Source organism: Gracilinanus agilis, chromosome 2 (assembly GCF_016433145.1).
Source record: "Gracilinanus agilis isolate LMUSP501 chromosome 2, AgileGrace, whole genome shotgun sequence".
NCBI lineage: Eukaryota > Metazoa > Chordata > Mammalia > Didelphimorphia > Didelphidae > Gracilinanus > Gracilinanus agilis.
Window position 1 is genome coordinate 256,961,992 of NC_058131.1, and position 25,047 is coordinate 256,987,038.

Consider the following 25,047-nt stretch of genomic DNA (forward strand, 5'->3'; position numbering starts at 1 on the left):
ACTATCCAACTGGCAACCCTGCCTCTAGACCTGGCTTCTTACAAATCCTTGCAAAACTTAACTTACAGAAAGGGCCTTGATAATCTGGAGAATACTCACAGGATGTGAGAGAAATATGGTAGGATGGTGTAATATATGAAGATATTGCCTGGCTCTCCCAAATATCCACACAAATAGCTTAAAATAGTGTCTCAAAGTGAATTCTAGGGCAAAAAAAAATAATTAAGTCAGAGTAAACTAAGACAATCTAGGAGGAGGTTAGGAAACATTTCACCTTAGAGGGTGGTGGTTTGACTTGATTAAAGTGAAGATTCCTGCAGGCAGATGCCATCAAATAAACAAACAAGGTCTATCATCCTTTAGCTTTGGAGCTTTCATCACATAGACAATGTGGGAGTCAGGTGACTGATCAGGGGAAGATTATGGGGGTCCTTTGTTGGCACTTCACATAAGTACAGGCATACTAACATGGTCAAAGCTGTGGTTGTGGGTGAGGAGTAGTAAGCAATCATCTCACACAAAAAAAGATGTGAATGTTACAGTGGAGGAGAGGTTAGGGTGGAAGAGGCAGGCAGTATGGGTACCTCACAGGAATCCTGCTAGAGTTTCTGGTTTCATTTCCTGAAAAGAGGTGTGAATTGATGCTTGTAGTTACCTGAAACTCAATAGTAAGCAAGAGTATTTGTGTTGGCAGTAGTTCTGGGGGCCTTGGTCATGGCTTAGGGGCAAGGATGAGTATCTGAGGTCAATCATAGACTAAGGCAGGAACTGGAGGAGCAGTTAGCACATGTGGGCTTGAGTTAAAGAATACTAGGAAAACCAAAAGGGCAAAGGCCCCAGATAGAGCTAAGAAAACAACATCATGAAAAACCTGAGTTGTTAGATTATCTCTCACACCCGAGGAACAGATTCCTAACATAAAATTAACAGCCAAAAAATAGGCCCTTAAAATGAGTTAAAAAACAAACAAACAGAAAGAAGAATCTGACAGCAGATAGCTAAGATGGTGATAGAAATTATCAGGGTTCAAAGCTAGAAAAAAGGATGGAACAGCTATTTGTAAAGCTTCAAAGAAAAATGTAAAATGGCCAGAATCACCAAAATAAAGCTTGAAACAGCTTTCAAAGGACTTTAGAAAATAAATACAAGATGTTGAGGAACAATTAGGGAAATCCATTAGAATAATGATAGAAAAGCAGAAAAATTATTAAAAAAAAAGTCAACCAACATAGAGATCCAAAAACTCACCAAAAAAATAACTTCTGAAAAACTAAAATTGGGTAAAGAGTATCTAATGATTTCAGAAGACATCAAGAAATAATAAAATCAAAAGAATGAAAAAAACAAGAGAATTGAAACATCTCATTAGGAAAACAACTGACTCTGAAAACAGATTGAGGAGAGATAATATAAGAATTGTCAGATAATCTAAAAGTTCCGAAAAGAAAAAAGAGCCTAGACACTTTCCTTCAAGAAAATATTAAGGAAAATGGCCCTGAAGTTCTAGAACTAGAGGATAAGAAAGAAATTAGAAAAATCCACCAATCAACACTTGAGATATCCCAAAATGAAAACGCATAGGAACATTGTAGCTAAGTTTCAAAGCTCCCAAGTCATGGACAAAATATTATAAGCAACTGGAAAGAACCAATTTAAATATTGTAGAGCTACAGGCAAGATAACACAAGATTTAGCAGTTTCTAAATGAAAAGCCCAAAAGGTGTGGCATATAATATTACAAAGAGCAAAGGAGCTGAGTTTGCAACCAATAAAAATGCACTCAGAAAAGCAGAGCATAATCCTTCAAGGGGAAAAAAATATTTAGTGTACTAAAGAATGTTTGTGTGTTTTTAAATGACTTGAATTGATTAGAAAATTTGACTTACAAGAATCCAGAGAAAAATTAGAAGGTAAATAGAAAAGACCAATTTTAAAGGATTTAGTAAGATTAAATCAATTACTTCTTATATGGGAAAATGATATTTGTAACTCTTAAGACATATTATTACTAAGGTAGTTCAAAAGATTATACATAGATAAAAAGTTGGGGGTTGAATTGATTATAATGGAATGGTACTAAAAAATAAAAGTGGGTAGTGAAAGGCAAAATGGAGCAAATCACCTCACACAAAGAAAGCGTGAATGAGACAATGAAGGGAAGATAGGGTGGAGGACAGGCATTATAGGAATCTCATTCTCATTAGAAATGAGCTAAAGAAGAAATAATGTATATATCTAAAAGGGTATACAAGTCTTCAACTAATAGAGAAATATGATGACCAGAAAATAGGATAGGAAAGGGACTTTTAGAAAGATACATGAGTTAGAGAGGGAGTGATCAGAAGTAAATTAGTCTTCTGAGGAGAGATAACATAAAAAGAGAGAGAGAGGATAAATAGTGAATAAAAATATGATGGAAGTAAATATACAACTGGTGATTATAATTTTGATTGAGAATGGGATAAACTCACTTATAAAATGAAAGTAGCAGAATCTGACAATATGTTGTTTTTGAGAAATATTTTAAAAAATGACAGACACTCATAGAATAAAATTAAAGTACTAGACTAGAATTGATTATACTTCAGCTGATGTAAAAAAAAGAAGCAAGACTAGCAATCATAGTCTCAGACAAAAATAGAGCTAAAAAGATTTAATTTAGAGATAAGCAGAGAAAATAATTATGTTACAAGGTCCAAGAGATAATGAAGTAATATCACTATATGAACCAAATGATGTAGCATTTAGAATTTTTAAGGAAAAGGTAAATAAATTACAGGTATAAGTAGATAGCAAAACTATAATAGTGGGAGATTTCAAACTTCTCCTCTCAGAACTAAACTCTAATGTAAAATATGTCGTAAGGATGCCAAGTTGAATAGAATCTCAGATAAGTTTGATATGATAGACGTTTGGAGAGAATTGAATGAGTATAGAAAGTAAAATACTTTTTTCTCAGTGAGACATGGCACCTTTATAAAAATTAACTATATGTTAGGTCATAAAATAGTTAAATATAGAAAAATAAATGCATCCTTTTCATATCAAATAAATGCAACAAAAATTACATTTAATTAAAGACCATGGAAACACATATGAAAAATTAATTGGAGACTAAATAACCTAATCTTAAAGAAGGAATTGGTTAAAGTCATAGAAATGATAAATAATTCTGCTAAGAGAATGATAATAATGAGACAATATATCAAAACATAGGATGAAGCAGAATTGTCAAAGGACAATTTATACCTCTAAATACTTATATCATAAAATGGAGAAAGCAAATCAATAAATTGGATTTTCAATTTAAAAATCTAGAAAAAGAACAAATTAAAAATCCTTAGTTAAAAACCAAATTGAAGATCCTGAAAAATTAAAAGTGAGATTAATAAAATTGAATGTTAAAAATATTGAATCAATAAATAAAACTAGGATTTAGTTTTATGACAATAATTGTGAAAATAGACTCCCTGTTAATATTATGACTAAAAAGAGAGAAAAGAAAACTAAGTAACTAGTATCAAAAATTAAAAGTGTGAATGCAACATTAATGCAGTTAAAATTAAAGCAATTATTTGGGGTTAGTTTGTCCAATTATATGCCAATAAATTTAGCAGTTTAAGTGAAATGGAAGAATACTTAGAAAAACATAAACTACCCAGATGAACAAAGAGGAAAGAGAATATCCGCATGAACCTATTTTTAGAAAAGGAAAGTGAAAGGTCTATAAATAAGCTTCCTAAAGAAAAAACATCAGGACCAGGTGGATTTGCAAGTCAATTCTATCAAATATTTACAGATCAAATAATTCCAATATTAAATAATTTATTTATTTGAGATAATAGGCAAAGAAGGAATCCTGTCAAATGCCTCTTATGAAACAAACATGGTGCTGATACTCTGAACACAGAAGAGCAAAAACAGAGAAACAAATTTGTTGTTGGTGATGTTGTAAACTGATCTGACCATTCTGGAGGGTAATTTGAAATTGAGCCAAAAGGACAATTTCTCTAATGAATATGGTTGCAAAAATATAAAGTTAAATACTAGGTAGGAGACTATAATATACCAGAAAGATTATACATTGTGACCAAGTGGGATTTACAACAGGAATGCAGAGCTGGTTTAATAAATGGAAAACTAAAGCATAATTGGTTATGTTTGTAGCAAAAGTAATAAAAATTAATATGATTGTATCAATAGTTAAAAAAACTTTTGAAAAAATAAAATACTCATTCATATTAAGAACACTTGAAACCATACATATAAATCAATTTTTCCTTAAAATGATATGAAGCATTTACCTAAAACCATCAACAAGTATTATTGGTGAGAGGAATAAGTTAAAAGCCTTCCCAATAAGTTCAAGTGAAACAAGAATGCCTATTATCAATAATATAATTCAATATTTTCCTAGAAATGCTAGAAGTAGGATTAAAGGAAGAAAAAAATTGAAGGAATCAGAATGGGCAATGAGAAAATAAAAATTGTCTCTTTTTATAGATAATATTTTGGTTTAATTGGAAAATCCCAGAGATTCAACTAAAAAACTAGTTAAAACAATAATTTTAGCAAAGTAGCAGGATATAAAATAGACCCACATAGGATGTGGCTATATTGGGACACTAATGCATTGTTGGTGGAGTTGTGAGCTGATCCAACCATTCTGGAGGGTAATTTGAAACTGTGCCAAAAGGACTACAAAGCTGTGCATACCATTTGACCTTGTAATAACACTACTAAGTCTGTATCCTAAAGAGATCATAAAAAGGAAAAAGGATCTACTTGTACAAACATATTTATAGCAGTTCTTTTTGTGGGGGCAAAGAATTAGAAATTGAGGGGATATCTATCAATTGAGGAATGGCTGAATAAATTATGGTATATGATGGTGATGAAATACCATTGTACTATAAGAAACGATGAACAGGATGATTTCAAAAAAAGCTAGAAAGACTTGTATGAAATGATGCAGTGTGAAATAAAGAGAACCAGGAGAACATTGTATATAGTAAGAGCAATATTGTATGTGAAAGACTTAGCTACTCAGCAATACAGATATCCAAAACAATTCTGAAGGACTTATGACCAAGAATGCTATCCCCCTCCAGAGAAAGAACTGTTGGATTTGGAATGTAGATCAAAACATACTATTTTTCACATTAGTTTATTTGTGTTTTTATTTTGGAGTTTGGGTTTTACATGAGTATTTCTTTATAAAAATGACCAATATGGGCATGTGTTTTGAATGATAATACATGTTTAACTCAGATCAAATTGCTTACCATCTCTGGGAGGGAAGAGAGGAAGGAAAGAGAAAGACAATTTGGATCTTACAATTTCAGAAAATGTATGTTAAAAGTTGTTATTTGGTGTAATTGGGAAAACAGAATATCTTTAAAAAGTTCTTCATAAGAAACAAAAAATAGACCCATACAAATCATCATAATTTCTATTCATTATTAACAAAACCATACAAGAAGAAATAGTAAGATATATTTCATTTAAAATAACTAGACAATTGACTATATCTGGGAAAACACCTACCAAGACAACCCTAGGGACTATATGAACATAATTATAAAACACTTTCAAATACAAATAAAGTAAGATTTAGATAATTGGAGAATATTACTTGTTCATGGGTGATCTAATCTAATCTAATAAAAATAATAATTTTACCTAAATGAAACTATCAATTCAGTGTTGTTCCAATTATATTACCAAAAATGTAGTTTACTAAGCTAGAGAAAATACTAACCAAATTCTTTTGGAAGAACAAAAATTGTAGAATATCAAAGGAATTCAAAAAAATGAACTATCTGATATTGTCTAAGAGATAGAATCAGTGGAATAGAGTAAATACCCAACACACAGTAGTAAATGATCATACTAATCCTGTGTTTCATACTTTTAAATATTTAATTTGGGGGGAAAGGTTTCATGGTTGGATAAAAATTGTTTGGAAAACTAGAAAGCAATCAGTTAGAAATTAGGAATAGCCTAATATCTTATACCCTTTACCAAGAAAAGGTCAAAATGGATACATGACTTAGATATAAAGGGAGATAAGAGTAAATTAGAAGAATTATTCCTAAAGAATTATAAAACTGTGTATACCTTTTGATGCAACAATAAGTTAGATTTGTTTCCCAAGGTAATCATGAAAAAAGGAAAAGAACCTATATTTTCTTCTCACAACTCTCTTTGTGGTAACAAAGAACTGGAAACTGAGAGGGTACCCATCAATTAGGGAGTGGCTAAATAAATTGTGGCATATGATTGTGATGGAATACTATTGTGCAGCAAGAAATCATGAGCAGCTTGATTTTAGAAAACACGTAAAGAGTTGTACGAAATAATGCAAAATTAAATGAACAGAACCAAGAGAACATTGTATACAGTATTAACAATATTGTTCAGAAAGTAAAGGTTAATGACTAAGCTATTCTGTGTTATATGAATATTCAGATTGGCTACAAAAGAACTATGAAGGAAAACACTATTTACCACCAGAGAAAGAGCTGATATATGGAATTATGTATTGAATAGCTTCACATAAATATCTGTGACAAATGTTGATCTTCTCTTGTGCAAAGTTGGGAGAGAGGGGGAATAGATTGGAACTGAAATGTAACAAAAAAACCTAAGAATGGCACCCAGGATCATGAAGGGCCTTGAATCTGTGTCATATCATGTATGGTAGAAAGAACTTGAGCTAATAATCCTGAAGAAGAGATGATTTAGACTTGTGGGGGAGGGCATGCTAATAACTTACTCCAAGTTTTAGAAAGGCTAGCAGGGGAAAAAAGGATTTGGTTTATTTTATTTGACCCCAGGGAACAGAAACAAGAGCTTTAAGTGGATGTTGCAGAGAAGCAAATTTGGACTTGTTGACAGTCAAAACTTCTTAATGATAAGAGATGTCCAAAAATGCAATGTACTGTCCTAGAAGTTCTTGGAAGTCTTCCCTCAGATGTTGGATGATTACTTGTCATGTATGTTATAGTAAAGATTCTTTTTCAGATAGGAGTAGAATGATATAACCACTGGGATGCCTTCTAACACTATAATTCTATGAATAAAAGACCATGACTTCTGTTTTAGAAATTTGTATATCAAGGAGAAGGGTGGAGGAATCATTTTTAGAGGAGTTATGATGAGGGATAGAAGTTATATCTAATGCAATTACTTTATTTTCTGGACCCAAAATTCTGGAAGGATAAAAATTTTTAGTACTTTGAAAATGGAAAAATAGAAGGGTTGAGCCATGTAGTTTGCAGAAGTCCCCTGAGAATCAAAACTATTACCAGTTCAAGAAATAGTGCTACCAAGGAATTCCTAGTTATGCCTCTCAGGAAAGAGCTCAGAAAGGGAAGACTAGGGTGTTTTGAAGATAAACTTCATTGTCTTGGCTATTTTGCTTGGGAAGAAAGAATGCAAGTGAATGAAATTTTAGAAAAGTTAGAGTTAATAGCTATCTGAAAAAAAAACTAAATAGGACTAAAAAGGAATATGCCTTCTTTTCAGCAGCACGTGGTACATATATGAAGATAGACCATGTAAAGGGCACGAAGACTTCAAAACCAAATGCAGAAAAGCAAAAATATTAAATGCAACTTTTTCTGATCACAATGCAATAAAAATTATAATAAAAAGTTTTATAGAAAGGCAAATTAAAAATTAATTGAAAACTAAAAAATCTAATTCTCCAAACTGGTAGATCAATGAACAAATCATAGAAACAATCACTGATTTTACTGAAATGAATGACAATGAGGAGAAAACATACCAAAATTTATGGGATACAGCCAAAACAGTACACAGGATATAATTTATATCCTTGAGCACATATATCAACAGAATAGAGAAAAAGACAGATCAATGAATCGGACATGCAACTTAAAAAAAAAAAAAACTAGAAAAAAGAACAAATGAAAAATCCCCCCAGTTAAAGACTAAATTGGAAATTCTAAAAATCAAAGGAGAAATTAATAAAATTGAAAGCACAGAACTATTAAACTAATAAATGAGATAAGGAGCTGGTTCTATTTAAAAAACGTAAAATAGAGTAGTGGTTTACTTGATTAAAAAGAAAAGAAAGAAGATAATCAAATTGCTACTATCAAAAAATAAAAAGGTGATCTCACCTCGATTGAAGAGGAAACTAAAGCAATTATTAGGAGCTATTTCACTCAATTACAAGACAGTAAATTGGGTAATCTAGGTGAAATAGATGAATATTTTAAAGTATATAAATTGCCTAGATTAACAAAGGAGGAAATAGAATACTTAAATAATCCCATCTCATAAAAACAAATTGAGTAAGCCATCAATGAAATCCTCAAGAAAAAATTCCCAGGGCCAGATGGATTCACTAGTCATTCTATCAAACATTTAGAGAACAATTAATCCCAATACTATACCGAACTATTTGTCAAAATAAGCCAAGAAAGAGTCCTACCAAATTTGTTTTATGACACAAATGTGATTCTAATACCTAAGTCAGGAAGACCCAAAAGAAATTAAATTACAAACCAATCTCCTTAATGAACATAGATGCAAAAACCTTAAATAAAATACTAGCAGAGACTACAGGAAGTCATCATAAGGATTATTCACTGTGACCAGATGCTAATTATACCAGGAATATAAGGCTGGTTTGATATTAAGAAAAGCATCAGCATAATTGACCATATCAATAATCAAACTAACAGAAATCTCATGATTATCTCAATAGATGCAGACACCCATTCCTATTGAAAACACTAGAAAGCATAGGGATAAAATGGCCTTTCCTTAAAATAATTAGTATTTATTTAAAACCACCAGCAAGTGTCATCTGCAATGGAGATGAGTTAGAAGTCTTCCCAATAAGATTAGAAGTGAAGAAGGAAGCCCATTATCACTGGAAATGCTAGCTTTAGCCATTAGAAAAGAAAAACAAATTAAAGGAATTAAAGAAGATAATAGAGAAACTAAACTATCACTCTTTGCAGGTGATATGATGAGAGAATCATAGGAAATCAACTAAAAAGTAATTGAAATAATTAATAACTTTAGCAAAGTTGTAGATACAAATTAAACCCACATAAATCATCAGCCTTTCCATATTTTTCCAACAAAGCTCAGCAGCAAGAGTTAAAAAGAAAAACTTCATTTAAAATCACTCTGGTGGGGGCAGCTGGGTAGCTCAGTGGATTGAGAGCCAGGCCTAGAGACGGGAGGTCCAAGGTTCAAATCTGGTCTCAGACACTTCCCAGCTGTGTGACCCTGGGCAAGTCACTTGACCCCCATTCACCACCCTTACCACTCTTCCACCTATAAGTCAATACACAGAAGTTAAGGGTTTAAAATTTTAAAAAAAAAATCACTCTGGACATTGTAAAATACCTGAGAATCTATTTGCCAAGACAAACACAGGAATTATAGGAACACAATTACAAAACATTTTTCACAGAAATAAAATTAAATCTAAACAGTTGGGAAAACATTAATTGCTCATCAGTAAGCAGAGCTAATATAATAAAAGTGACAATCCTACTTAAATTATTTTACTTATTCAGTGTCATACAAATCAAACTACCAAAAAACTATTTTATAGAACTGGAAAAAATAATAACAAATTTCATCTGGAAGAACAAAAGATCAAGAATATCAACAAAACTAATGAAAAAATGTGAAGGATGGTGGTCTAGTAGTACTAAAAAACAGTAATCATCAAAATTATCCAGTACTGGCTAAGAAATAGAAGAGTGGATCAATGGAATAAATTAGGAATAAATGACCCCAGCAATCTAGTGTTTGATAAACCCAGAGATCCCAGATTTTGGGATAAGGATTTACTATTGACAAAAACTGCTGGGAAAATTGGAAAACAGCATGGCAAAAATTAGGTTTAGATCAATATCTCACACCCTATAACAAGGTAAACTCAAAATGAGTATATGATTTAAATATAAAGAGTGATATCATAAGTAAATTAAGGAAATGAAGAATAGTTTGTCTGAGAGATCTTTGGAGAAGGGAAGAATTTTTGACCAAATAAGAGATAGAGAATGTTATAAGATAAAAAATGAATAATTATATTTATATCAAGTTAAAAAGGTTTTATATAAACAAAACCAATGCAACCAAGATTAAAATGGAAGCAACAAATTGGGAAGAAAATTTTATAACAAATTTCTCTGATAAAGATCTCATTTCTCAAATATATGAAAAACTAAGTCAAATTTATAAGAATCCAGGTTCATTCACCAGTTGATAAATGGTAAAAGAATATGAATAAGCAGTTTTAAAATGAAGAAATCAAAGCTATCAATAATCTTATGAAAAAAATGTTCTAAATCCCTTTTGTAGTATAGAGAGAGGGGTCATATAGTTTTTTCAAGCTTTGGCTGAATTCCAAAAGCAGTTAGGAGTTTGGAATCTTGAGGGAAAAAGACAGTTGGTTTGAGTCTCCTGTGGAGAGAGGTTGTCTAACCAACTGAGCTGCTTCCTTACCTATCTGTACAATTGAAATTTAGCCTAGCTTTGAAATATTTATTTAAGAAATTGTTATTTTGGACAAACCCTTTATATCTTCCTTCCCTAATATTATTTCCTACCTTCCCTCCCTTACCTTATATGTCTGTGAAGTTAATAAGGAGAGTAATTAGAGAGGAGTTCAAATCTGTGAAGGGTTAATTGTTATTTGACAATATTAGATATAAAAAAACTAGTCGGTCATCATTTATTCCCTGTAGATAGCAATAGCATTTTGTAAGCTGAGTTAAAGGCTGGTCCTTATTCAGACTCCATCTTTGCCTCCCTTTCCCCACCTGAGGTTCCTGAGACAACTGTTAAGGCTTTCCTTCAATTCACTTTCCTGACAAATCATCCTTTAACCCTTTTGTGTTTCATCAGACCTATTAGTATAATTTGTCTGTTAGTTATTAAGAGAGGGAAGAAGAGGAAAAGAACCAACATACTCTGGGCTTGAAGGGAAGCTGGGTATCCATCTTGAAGGAAGGTGTAACTTCAAAACAAGTCCCTTCCTGTGAAATTAACTAAACCCTGTTTGTTAACTTCAGTTTAGTCTATTTCCCTCAGCCTGTGTTTGAGTCTAAGTCCCAGTCTGTAAAGCCTGCTGTTTGTCTGTTTAGTTTAATTTCTCCTCTCCCTGAAGATTTCTGTTCCCCTTCTGTGTTATACTTCTGACTTCAGCCCTTTTATATCCTGAATCTCCTTAATCCCAGCCTACCCGTAACCTAGATTACCCATTTAGCAAGTCTCTGACAACCTCCTTTCAAATTCCCTTATACCACACACCTTTTCTCAAATTACCCCCATAACACTTTTTATTAGAGAAATGCAAATTACAATGACTCTGAAGTACCACCTCACACCTATCAGATTGGTCAATATGACAGTAAAGGAAAATGATAAATGTTGGTGAGGATGTGGCAAAATTGGGACACTAATGCATTCCTGGTGGAGTTGTGAATTGATCTAACCATTCTGGAGGGCACTTTGAAATTATTCCCCCCAAACTACAAAAGAATTTATACTCTTTAATCCAATAATATCACTACTAGTTCTGTAACCCAAAGAGATAAAAAAAAATAAAAATAAAAAACAGGAAAGGACATATTTGTACAAAAATATTTATAGCTGCTCTCTTTGTGATGGCAAAGAATCAGAAACTAAAGGGATGTCCCTTGATTGGGGAATGGCTGAGCAAATTGTGGTATATTATAGTGACAGAATACTATTGTGCAATAATGAATGATGAATAGAAGGATTTCAGAAAGAGCTGGAAAAACCTACATCAACTGATGCAGAATGAAATATGCAGAAACAGGAAAACATTGTACATAGTAACAGCAATATTGTGTAATGCTTAAATGTGATAGACTTTGTTACTGACAACAATACAACAATCCAGAACAATTCTGAGCAATTTAGGGAAAAAAATTGCTATCCATCTCCAGAGAAAGAACTGTTGGATTAAGAATGCAGATGGAAGCATAAGATTTATCAGTTGTTTATTTGCATATAAGTGTTAGTGTTTTGGTTTTATAATATTATTCACTTATAAAAATGAATAATATGGAAACATTTATAAGCCAGGTTGAATTGCTTGGCAGCTCAAGAAAGGGGGAGTGAAGAAGGGAGGGAGACAATTTGGATTATTCAAAATTATTCAAAATTCATAATTATTATCCTTCAGAAAACTCATGTGGAAATTTGTTATTAAAAAAAATTAAAGTATAACCCCAAGTTCAGGAGTTCAGAGATCTGGTCATCTGGAGAGGGGTTCCTACAAAGCATTCTTCTTGCAGAAAGAGAATGAGTACCTGTATCCTCCTTGCAGTCTTAGGAACAGTATAGATTTAATCTATATTATAGTTAAGGGGGCAAGAGAAAGAAATATTGCTACTTTTTGCTATTAAAGTTAGTTATTCAGAGACAGTAAGTTTAATGACTGAAATAAAATTCCTGGATAAGGATTTACTTATCCAGTAGTCTAAAGGTGAAGTCCAAACCAGAGTAGCCATTATGCTTCTTGAGGTAACTATATAGAACTTGGTAGGAAAGTAGAATTCATCGTAATGTCAAGAGAATTGCTGCAATGACAATCCCAAGTCCGATTCCTTTCAGAAGGGAGCTTAGGGAATATAGGAGGATTTTTCCATTTACTTAATTTTTACCAATTACATGTAATAACATTTCCATATAAAGTTTTCTGAAGTTATATAATTCAAATTGTCTCCCTCCTTCCCTGCCATCACCCCTCCCAGAACTGGCAAGTAATTTGATCTGGGTTATATTGTTATCATGCAAAACATAGTTCTAGATTGTTCATTTTTATAAGTGAATAATCATATAAAACCAAAACACCAAAATAATGCCCCCCTCAAAAACAACAACAACAACAAAAAAAAAAAAAAAAAAAAAAAAAAAAACAAGTGAAAAATCATATGCTTTCATCTGCATTCTGACTCAAACAATTCTATTTTCGGAGATGGATAGCATTCTTTGTCATAAGTCACTAGAAGGATTTTTTTTTAGTTTTTCTGCTTTCAATAGGCTGCGTTTGAGACTCCTAGTTAGCATTTTCCTTGTTGATTTTCCTCATCCTCATCTTAAGTAATTCTTTATAAGGCCTTAGAGGTTCTGTTTCTCTATACTTCCCAAACTCTCACAAAAATTGTCTAAGTTGCAACAACTGATTTTTTTACAGGAAGCCTCCTGCCAGCGCGTTTTAAAATGGGTCTAAACCCAGGGAGACTACATCCCCCAGAACTCTCTACTGCAACTTCCTCTAACACATCCCACTTCCTTTGTGGGTGGTGTCACAGGGAGAATAAAAGAAGAGAGAAGCATGGGGTTTGGTGCCTTTTTCCCCAACTGAGTTGGAGAGTCCCTGCTTCCGTGCCAGAGATCGGACTTTCTCTAACTTTTCCCAAACTTTACTTTTCCTAACCCAAATAAATCTATCTAATTATCCCTAGAGTCTGGCTTGATTTAATTTAATTCCCTAGCCTGCCCACAAGAAAACCTTGGTCAATTTTCCTACCACGAGGGCAAACTACTCCAACCAGTAGGAAGCAAGTGGGGGGGGGGACCCCCAGTGCCTTCCTTCCCTCCATTTCCCTACCATTTCCCTCCTTATTTCTCAACACAAATGCCTTTCCATTTATCCACTATTTAATTAAATAAATACTAATCTTCTCACTCATGACCTAGACTATGCCGTGAGAGACTAACAAGATGTAATAGTAAAGGCAGAGATAATTTTTAATCCCCTCCCTCAAAGTTATAAAAACACATTTCTTTTTCATCACAAGTGGTTTTTTTAAATGTCCATAAGCTCAGGAATGTTTCTCTCCACAACATTAGTTTTTTATCACTATGATGTGGTTCTGAAGTTACTTTAAAATAGTTTATATCTATTATCGAAACCAAAACAGCCCTAGATATCAAAACTGCATTCTTAACTGTGATCAAAGACATTATGGATCATATCACTGGTTTCTAGGGCAGAATTATACTCATTCATTTGCTTATTTATAAAGAAAGAAAGAAAGAAAGAAAGAAAGAAAGAAAGAAAGAAAGAAAGAAAGAAAGAAAGAAAGAAAGAAAGAAAGAAAGAAAATGCTCCAAACTCTTGGGATTACCACTAGGACTTCTGGGGGAGAAATAGCCAGCTGATCTCTAGGGACTCAGCTTGCCTTAGTAGAAAGAAGGAAACAAACATTTAAGTACCTACTATGTGCCAGGCACTGTGGTAAGTACTTTACAAATTTGATCTTCACAAAAAAAGAAATTGGAAATAGGTGCTATGATTATCCTCATTTTAGTGTTAAAGACATAGAGGTAAAATGACTTACCTAGCCTCACTTGGATAGTGAATATTTGAGCCTAGATTTGAATGTATATCTTCCTGACTCCGGTTTTAGCATTGTTCATTATACTACCTAATTGTCAAGTGAGGTTTGGGAGAGTGAGCCCAGAGTCTGTGTTCTATAACTACATAAAGAAGTCTATATTTCTGGAAGTAGAAATAATAAGATGCCCCCTTGAGAGACTGTGAGACTGTTAGTCATAAGTGAACTATGGAAAACTGACAAGAGAATTCATATCACTTGGGCAAATAAACTGGCCAAAAGAAGGGGACTAATGGTTCTTTCCTAGGATTATAGATTTAGAGCTGGGAAGCATCACAAGAGTCAACTCTCATTTTTCAGAGGAAGACATTGAGGCCCAGATAATTTAAGTGACTCACTGAAAATTATGCAGGAATGAAGTGGCAGGGCCAAGATTCAATCTAAGGACTCCTGATCACAAATCCAGTTCTCTTTCCACCCATCTCATCTAACAGTGGAAATTTTGCTTCAACAAAGCTAACAAATAAACAGGATGGGAGGACACAGTGAGAATTGGCTCTTGGGGCTATAAATGTGTTACACCCTCATTTATTAACTTGTAAATTGTGAAGAAACATTATTCAGAAAAATGCTTACTATTCATTATTAATTTTATTTTACTTGGTCTGTAGGGTTCTGATATTTGTTGTGTTAGGCAGAAAATACAATAATAAGCTTAGAGGATTCCCCTTTGAAACATCTTCTTTGACTACATAGTCACACACTTATTACATAAAATAAAGAACATCTATTAGGATGATTTTGCTGACTTTAAACTCTTTTTCTCTTCAGAGGGAAAAAAAGTTTTAAAATCTGTGAGCAATATGGGACTTCATCTTTCATTTATTTTCTTCAAGTGTTATATGGCATAACCCCTGTCCCAAAGCCTATTGGTATGGGACTCTCTCCTTTTGGTGGATAAAAAGGCCCTGTATTTGCTTTCTCTACTTCAAGGCATACATGAGTATCCTCTAACCATTTCCTGGTGGGTCAGGTCAGAGGTGGAGAGAGATAGAACTTTAGCTCTTACCCAATTGTCTTTGGGAACTCTTCAAGTGGGAGTCTCACTTCAAGATTCAGGACTAGACCCCTTTGGGATCAGTAAAGATCAGTAAAGTCATCTTCAAGTGTCATGTCACCTCAAGTGCTTCTGGCTTCCCTCTTTGATAGAGAAGACGGATGAGGCCAACCCTATTTCAAGTGCTAAAGAACAAAGATGCTGGGAAGATGAGAGGAGCTAGCAACCTCCATTTTGCCCCTATTTCCAGCTTGCTATATAGACCCTTCAGGAAGTTTTGTCTTATCTGAGATCCAGGGCTTTCTCTCTTGGTTGAACTGAATTGCCTCACTCCCAGTGGGAGATCTCCTTCATTCCATGTTCTCTGGTATATATTCTCCCATGTATACTTTCTCTGATTTCTATTTTGCTATAATTTAGACAATTGGCTTCTTTGTCATTTGCTAGGTGCATTCATTGTTGAACTGGTATAAGGGAAGGTAGGATATATAGAGGATATAGTTTGGGATCTCCTTTCCTGCCAGAAATGACAAAGTGCTCAGAAGTTTAGTAAAATTGCCTGGGATATGAGAACATGAACCTCTGAGAGATTAAGCAAGAAATTTATAAATAGCTGTTATTGGTGGAGAAACATTGGGACCATGTATTTAAATTAAAAAATGACAGAGTGTGATTTGAATGGAAGCCTTGCTTGTGCAGAACAATTAACAAAGAAGAATTAATTTCTCTCTCCTTTTTTTTAAATATCCATATTTCATCTAGGCTGGAAGTGTGGTAGTCACACATTGGCCTGATTTCAATACTGATTGTCATGAAAGGCTTAATCTACTCAGCATTGCAGACTTGGGCCAGTACCACGGCCAGTACCACTCCTTATGTACCCTGGTGGCCCTCCTCTCCCAGGAGCTCACCATAATGGTAAAGGAGTTAGAATGGAAACCTCATCAGCTTTAGTCCTACCACAGTTCAGAACCATCAAACTAAGCTATCCACTAGTATCTACCTCCATAACAGCTGAGTTTTAAATCATGTGCTACCACACTAGGCTAAAACAATTAATTCATGAAACTTGCTTCTTGCTTCCCATTTAAAACATTTTTCTATCTTCTTGATGCTTTTCTAAGGTTCTATTATTTCAAAATAGAGAGTAGCAAGCTCTGATAGGGGCATCTAATGAACACAATGCATGAAGGAGACTTTTTTTCTCATTTATGGTACTAACATTCAATAGAAATAAGAGAGGACCAGGAGGTGTGTTGTTGTCATATTCTTGAACAGGTCTTGCACAGGTTGTATATCTGACAGAACCCACTTAATTACTTCCAACACTTAGCCTGGTTCTTGGCATATAGTAGTTTATTTAATAATTAGGACAGCTAGGTGGTATGGTGGATAGAGCATCAACTCTGTAGTAAGGAAGAATTAAACTAAAATCTGGCCTCAGATCTTTACTAGCTGTGTGACCCTGGGAGAGTCAATTAATTTTGTTTGCCTCAGTTTCCTCATCTGTAAAATGAGCAGAGAAGAAAATGGCAAGCTAGTGTCTTTGCCAAGAAAACCACAAATGAGGTCATGAAGAGTCATAAATGACTGATCAGATTAAACAACAATATTTAATAATTATTTTAATTGTTAGTGTTTTAAATGTCCTTATTAATATTAACATTTAAATGTTATTATTAAATATTTAATAAATATTTATTTACTGAATGACTTACCACAGGACCTGAGCTAATGAGGAAATGGACCATCTTACCACTGCCATAAATTCTTGTAATAGTTATCCTACTCAACTAGAATCACATATTAAAAAGATCCCGTGCTAATGGGAAATAAGACCTGAGCTCCCATTCATGGCTCTATCAATAGACCAAGGAAGAGTAAAAAATCAACCACCAAAATATTTAATTGAAACAGAATACCAAAGTACATGGTAGGAAAAAAAATCATGCAGTAACATCATTTGAATCTCCATGTACAAGTGATTTCTAGGTCTTGCCAACTTCCACACTGGTGGAGAAAGGAATACACCCCTGGAAATATCACATTCTAAAGTAAGGATGAGTTTCAGTGCAGTGCCTGGCACACAGTAGGTGCTTAAATTATAACTGATTTGTTGATTAATTCAAGCCTTTCATTCTTGCAGAAAAAAATCTCCACAGCTGTCATCTGCTAAAGCCCTGGTCTTGGCCATTGTCTAAGCCTTCCCAGAGGGCATTAATTATTTTACTTTTTCTTCTGCTTTTGACATGACCAGTACTGCCACTTCTAGGAAGCATTATTGTTTTTTGAGAGCGAGACCAGATGGGCTAACATGCTTCAGGCATGATCACCATTTTCACAATCCTGTTGTGCTTTAACCTCACAGATTCATTCTGGTTTATACACAGTAAAATCATTCAAGGAGTTATAAGACTTCTAACCACTATCTTTTTCAAAAGATGGTACTTAGGTAGCTCTTAGATTTAGCAGAGTATGGTCAAATTAATTTCTGTCACTCTTCCATCATAGGGTTTGGGAAAATCTCTTTATTTTTTAATTTGTCTTATGTTTTATTGCCTTCTTCCCCAGTTAAGAGGGCCTGGAAGGGGTAGTGAGATGGTTCATTAGATACAGAGCCAGGCCTGGAGATGGGAGGTTCTGGGTTCAATTCTAACCTCAGATTAACTGTGTGACCTTGGGCAAGTCACTTAATTGCAGTTGCCCAGCATTTACCACTCTTCTGCCTCAGAATCAATAGTTAGTATCGATTCCAAGACAGAAGGTATGGGGTTGTTTGTTTTTTTAAGCCCTGGTTATGCGTATTTTATTGAATCTTTGAAGAAGTGCTTCAGGAAAGGAGGTAAACCAGCAAAATTCTAGTACCCCTTGCATAAGGGTACCCCAAAGTTATTGCTTCTAATCTCTCTCCAGGAATAAAATGATATGCTAAAGTATCCTTAAAATAGATGGTGATATGTTGTATTCAGCTATAAAAAGAGATGATAGGAACTTTGAGATGATCTATTTCAATTCCTTTTTATAAATCAGGAAATTGAGCCTCAGAAAGATAAGAAACATACCAAAGCTAGATAGAACTGCAACTATAATCTAGCTCCTTAGATTTAGAGGTTGGTAACATTTATTCTTCGATGGAACTTAGACCAATAACATGTCTGTTAGGTCTCTCAGACTAGACTGTAAGCTCCTTGAAGGAAGGGCAAAATACTCTATAGAAAATGGATATACTTTCTACCTGCTTCGATTTCCTGTGCCTGTGTTGAAGAAGCAGTAAGTATTCCTTCCACAGATCCATTACTTTTGTGAGACCTATTAGAAGGGAATATGGCATATGATGCTCTCAGAAAATGGATCCTGACCCTTTAGTTCCCTAAAGCTAGCAATTGGAAAACTCACTGCTAAGACTAGTGAGGCATAAATGCATTGTATAAAGTAAACATGATATAAAGACTGGACCAAACTCAGGTAATGGCTTTTTTTCCCCAAAAGAATCACATTTTTACATTATTAGAGAAGGTCTATATTTTTTGCATATTTCAATTTTAAAATCCAAGTACTTTGAAAAAATAAAACTTTGATATACAAATTCTTCCCACCCTAGTTTTTTATCCCTAGCTACCATGAAGCAGTACTTAAAAGAAAAAAATTCAAGGTCATAGATGGAATTGTCTTGTAAAAGCAACTTTTTTAAAGGAGGATACTGCCCAGTAGCAAGATGATACATTTAGTCATGGGAGACTCTTTTGAAAGATTTCATGCAATATCATATACTGTGCTGTGTGTTTTATGGTCATAAAAATATATCCTAGCCTAGGAATTGTTTTTCAGATTACTTTTAGTTTACTTCAATTTTATTGAAGTGGATGGTCCTCCTCCACATCATTTCATGAGTTGCTGTGGTCAATATAAATCCATTGCGTGGGGGCAGCTGGGTAGCTAAGTGGATTGAGAGTCAGGCCTAGAGAAAGGAGGTCCTAGGTTCAAATCTGGCCTCACACACTTCCCAGCTGTGTGACCCTGGGCAAGTCACTTGATGCCCATTGACCACCCTTACCACTCTTCCACCTATGAGCCAATACAAAGAAGTTAAGGGTTTAAAAAAAAAATCCATTGCCTTCTGTCCAACCTTCTGATTAGTTTATCTGCAATGAATAATAATGATAATAGTATTTCTATGGGTCTTTGAGGTTTGCAAAGTTCTTTATCAACAATTTTTCAATCATTACTAGACATAACCTTAGGTGGTAGGTGCTATTATTATCCTCATTTTACAAATAAGGAAACTGAGTCAGGCAGCAGTTAAGTGATTTGTTAGGAATATGGTTTCTGAAGTCAGATTTGAACTCGGGTGTTCCTGACTTCAGGCCAAGCTTGAAGGTATACACAATTTACTCACTTTTGGAGTATAATTCCAAATTGCTTTCCAGAATGGCTTGACCAATGTGCTCATTTCCCTAAATTGCTTTTACCTTTTGTCATTTTTTTCTTTTGTCATCTTTTCCAATTTGATAGTTATGAGGTGGAACCTCAGAGTTCCTTTAACTTGTATTTGCCTAAGATTTAGAGCACTGATGAGAAGACAAATAGCCTAGCCAAAGCATCTTGAGGGAGAGATTGGAGGCAGCATGTGTGAAATGGACCAAACTACCATTACCACATCTACTACCATATTCACTTGGACAGCAGTGGAGACATCCTAGCACCCAGAGTCAAAGAGATCTGGAAATAGCATGGTCTTATTAGAGAGGAGCAACTCTTAAATTTTTTTTAAAATTCCTTAAAATTTACTTTCCCCAAATTACATGTAAAAACAATCTCCAACATTTTTCAAAGAATATTGAGTCTCAAAATCTCTCCCTCTCACTCTCTCCCACCACCACCCCTGTTGAGATGATAAGCAATCTTTTACATGCTCAATCATATTTAAAAAATTTCCCATATTGATCATTTTGTGGAAGGAAACTAAAAAAATGAATAATGAAAGTTTTAAAAGTTTGCTTTGTACTGGATTTAAATTTGTTATAAAAATAAAGGAGATAATCTCTATACTGCTACTAATGTTACTAAGTCTAGTTATTATAGTTGTTATTAATCTGCATATAATCTGAGGAAGCTTTGGTTTGGTTTCCTAATGGCTGGTGCAGGGACACCCAAGTCCTGCCACCCAGCTGTATGTTATAATAACTGCCCTTCGTTATAACAGTGCCCAGGCAGGATCCCTAAAGGTCGTGGATGGGTAACCCTTTCAGGTCCCACCTGGGGTTGATTAATTATTAGTATTGGGCTCTATCAGCCTTGTATAACATTCATCTGACTGCATTGCTCCCTCCCCAGAGTGGTGATGGAATAACTACTCCAAGAAGGTACTTAATAATTTTTATCTATGTTGTATACAAGGGAAAGAAATGATCAGGAATGAGTTGGGGAATAGGTGACCCTATCACTAAATCTATGACAATAATCTCTCAGGACTGTAGGCTGTTCAGTAATGCTGGATTTGTTTTTCACCTCCTCTGGCTCAGCCTGGTCACAGCCAAACCAGAGTAAGCTAACTGTTTGGATGATGCAAATATTGATGATGGTTTCTCTCAGCTTCTTACTGTTAGTTGTTTTGCCAGACCTACAGCCTTCAGGAAATACCACCCTTATCACCTTCTTCTTCTTCTCCTAACCACTTCCTGGATCCACCCCCCCCCCCCCGGGCCCTGGGATAAATAAATATCTAGAGATGGTTTAGGTGCCTAAATATCTAGGGATTCAGAGAGAATCAGAGGATCCATGGTCTGACCCACAGGTCAAACAATGTTCAAGATCAAATGTCCAAGGCAAGAGTTTAGGCAAAGCTCAGCCAAAGCAAAGCCAAGGTCCCAAAAGACAAGGGGTCCAAGGGGTCCCTGTCAGGGGCTCCCAGGGTATTTATATCCTTTCTGGCCAACTGCCTTTCCTCCTGTCCTCATGGCCTCCGGGAACATTCCGATGTCTCCAACTGTCTTCATCTTCAATCAAGGTGAGACTCTCAGTTCCCAGAGTCTGATTATGACAGATTCTACTTTTTTTTCTCTGGAAGCAGATGGCAATTTTTATAAGTCGTTTGAGAAAGTTTTGGATCATTGTATTGCCAGTAATAGCTAAGTAATTAATAGTTGTTCATTGTACAGTATTCCTGTCACTGTTTACAGGGTTCTCCTGGTTCTGTGCTGGAAGCCATCGAGGCTGTGAGGTTAGCATGGCTACTCACAAGCTCTGACAATCCAGTATGGCAGGTTGTCAGGAGGATGGAAATTCCACTCTCAGTTTACCCTATGTGACTCTTTTTACAGTGACATTCACTTGGATTGAAATTATTGCAATCAATATCCTTATACGGCTCCAAGGAGACACAGAAAAACAATACAGGTTCATGGCAAGAACAATCACAGCCATAGACTACCCACTATCCCAAAATAAATCCCTATACAACCCCCTAGAGTATAGAAATTTCCTCTAGAATCAGCGCAGCAAAAAAACAGCAGTTAGTGAGTTAATGCAAGTTTCTAAAGTTCCCAGCAAGAAAATACCTGGCCTGGGTTTGTTCCCAAACTCCTACAGACCAAAGAAACAGTGAAACACAAGGAAATTAAGACAATGACAAATTAGCACAGAATCACCCTACCAGAACTGTGTTCTTAGTGATCCTATAGCAGAAAGAACTCCATGGGAACAAAACTTGGACCAGAGTGATATTATTGTATCTTATTAGATGTAATCAACTACCATAACCATTTCCTTGATTTATGATGAGAATGAAGAATATAACATAAATATATACATGATTTAATTAGTCAAAAGAAAATTAACTATTATGCTTAGCTAGGAACTAATGTACTTGTACCTTACGCATGGCTGAAAAGAATAAGTTCCAACTAAGCCAGCCCGTAATGCATAATTCTTGACAAGCTTGCTTCTTTGTTTAACCACAGTAAGATAATTAGTAAATGTCAATCTTATGATGTTTCAAAAGTTAATATGTGATTTTGAATGTATGGGAAGAAAAAAACCTGTATGAGATCATAAGGAAAAAAGGGGTATAAAAATAAAAATCAGCAGATGGTACTAGAGAAATCAGCCTCTGCAAATTGACTTGCACTCTGGCTCGTTTTCATTTCATTCTTTGCCACACCATCCCATCTCCAGAGACCCAACCAAGCGAAGAGCAGGCTCTTCACAGTTCATGTAAAATTTTCCAGGTTTTTTCTGAACTCCTCCTGCTCACCATTTCTTATAGCAAAACAATATTCCATTACAATTATATACTATAACTTACTTAATTATTCATCATTTGATAGATTCTCCTTCTAGCTCCTCATTTCTTATAGCACAATAATATTTCATTAAAATCATATACTATAACATACTCAGCCATTCCCCAATTGAGGAGTTTCCCCTCACTTTTTAATTTTTGCCCCAACAAAAAGAGCTGCTTTAAATATTTTTTTGCATATAGGTCTTTCCCTTTTTTTGTTTTTTATATCTTTGGGTTACAAACCTAGTAATAGTATTGCTGGGCCAAAGGGTATGTACTGTTTTATAGCCCTTTGGGCATAGGCCCAAATTCTCTTCAAAATGAATGAATCAGTTCCCAACTTCCCCAATAGTGTATTTGTGTCTCAACTTTCCCATATCCCCTCTGAGTTTTGTTATTTTCCGTTTTTCTCATTGCAGCCATTTTGATAGATGTGGGGTGGTACCTTAGAGTTGTTTTAATGTTCATTTCTTCAGTTAATAGTGATTTAGAGCATTTTTTTTTGCAGGAGGATGAAGACATTTAATTGCATTGTCTGAGAACTGCCTGTTCATAGAACTGCCTGCTTTTTAGAGAAGAACAACTCTTATAAAAGAACTACCTTAGTACTAGTGCCATCACTAACTGCTATTGGTGGCATTAATTTTGGCAAATGATTTTCTCAAAGAATTTAGCTTACAACTTTAGTATGACAGCCATTGGGGATAGCAGGATCAAGTAAGAGTTGGGTTTTTTTTTAAGAACATAGGAGACAAGGTCATGTTTCTAGGCAACAGTGAAGGAGCCTGTTTGTTTTTTTCAAGGAAAGGGGCCATTTTCTCATCAGAAAAAGTAGTGAGGAAGGAAGTAGTGAAGGTAAGATGTTTGGATGATATAAAAAAGAGATAAGAATAAACTTTAAGAGAATAGATTCAATTTTTTTAGTGAAATATTCAGAAACTCCTCATTTGAAAGGATGAGGGATGGGAGTACTGTGAGAGGTTGAGTAAAGCCAAGATGAGTTGGAACAGCTACATAGCTACTGTGGAGAGTGAGATAGTGAATTCATTAGAGAGGAAAAGAATTATTGCCTTGCTGCAGTAAGGGCTCAGCTTAGATTAAATAATATTTTTGTAGTAAATTCAATACACCATGGTTTGTAATTTACTCTATTTCCATTCAGAAATCAGGAATAGTAGTGAAGAAGATAAATGGTGGGAGTAATCCAGAGATGGGGTTTGCAAGGCATGATCTGTGACAGGAAAAGGGGCAAAGAACAAAGTTAAAGATCATATGTCATAGGGAAAGAAGAAGTGATAAAAGAGTATGATCAAAGGAATTATAGAGTTTGTGAACATTGAAATTATGTTCAAAGCTCTGAAATAAGAGCAGCATAAAGACAAATAGAAATTTCAGCTACTTCCCATTCTGAAGGAACTCACATTTTAATAGGGAGAGATGATATATACTGTAGTAGGTTTCAGATTCAAGTCTGATGAAAAAGGTCAAATGGTCTTTAGAGTACAGGGACAAAGCAGAAGGTAATGCATAATCTCTACTGTAATTTCCGTGAGTAAAACCATATTTATTACTAATGCTAAACCATTCAATAGTGGTGATGTGAAGACACCCACTCCTCCCCAAGTCTTCAGGATCTTTGACTCCTGAAGAAGTAGGGTATGAATCACCTGGAGGCATTTGCCAGCTCCTGTCCCCACAGGGTTGCTCTTTTACAGTGGCTATGGGGAAACTGGCTGGAAGCAAGGCAAGTTCTCTTAGGTGCACTTTTGCTTATTCATTCACACTTTTGAGCACTGGATTTTGAGCTATCTCCACTAGGGTCTGAGTGAAGATGGTTGTGAAGATGGTAGCAGTGGTTTTATTCTATTGACTTATGGAGTTCAGAGATCTGGTCATCTGGAGAGGGGTTCCTACAAAGCATTCTTCTTGCAGAAAAAGAATGATTACCTGTATCCTCCTTGCAGTCTTAGGAACAGTATAGATTTAATCTATATTATAGTTAAGGGGGCAAGAGAAAAAAATATTGCTACCTTTTGCTATTAAAGTTAGTTATTCAGAGCAGTAAGTTTAATGACTGAAATAAAATTCCTGGATAAGGATTTACTTATCCAGTAGTCTAAAGGTGAAGTCCAAACCAGAGTAGCCATTATGCTTCTTGAGGTAACTATATAGAACTTTTGGTGACAGGTATGGCAGGTTCCTTCTTCAAAGATTTGCTTCTCTATTAGAGCTCTAGGGATTGAGCTAGAAGCAAGAAAGTTAAACTGGGTGGGGGTGCTACTTTTTACAGGGCTTTTGAGATCTGCATCCTCTACTATGTTTGCTGCTATCCAAGG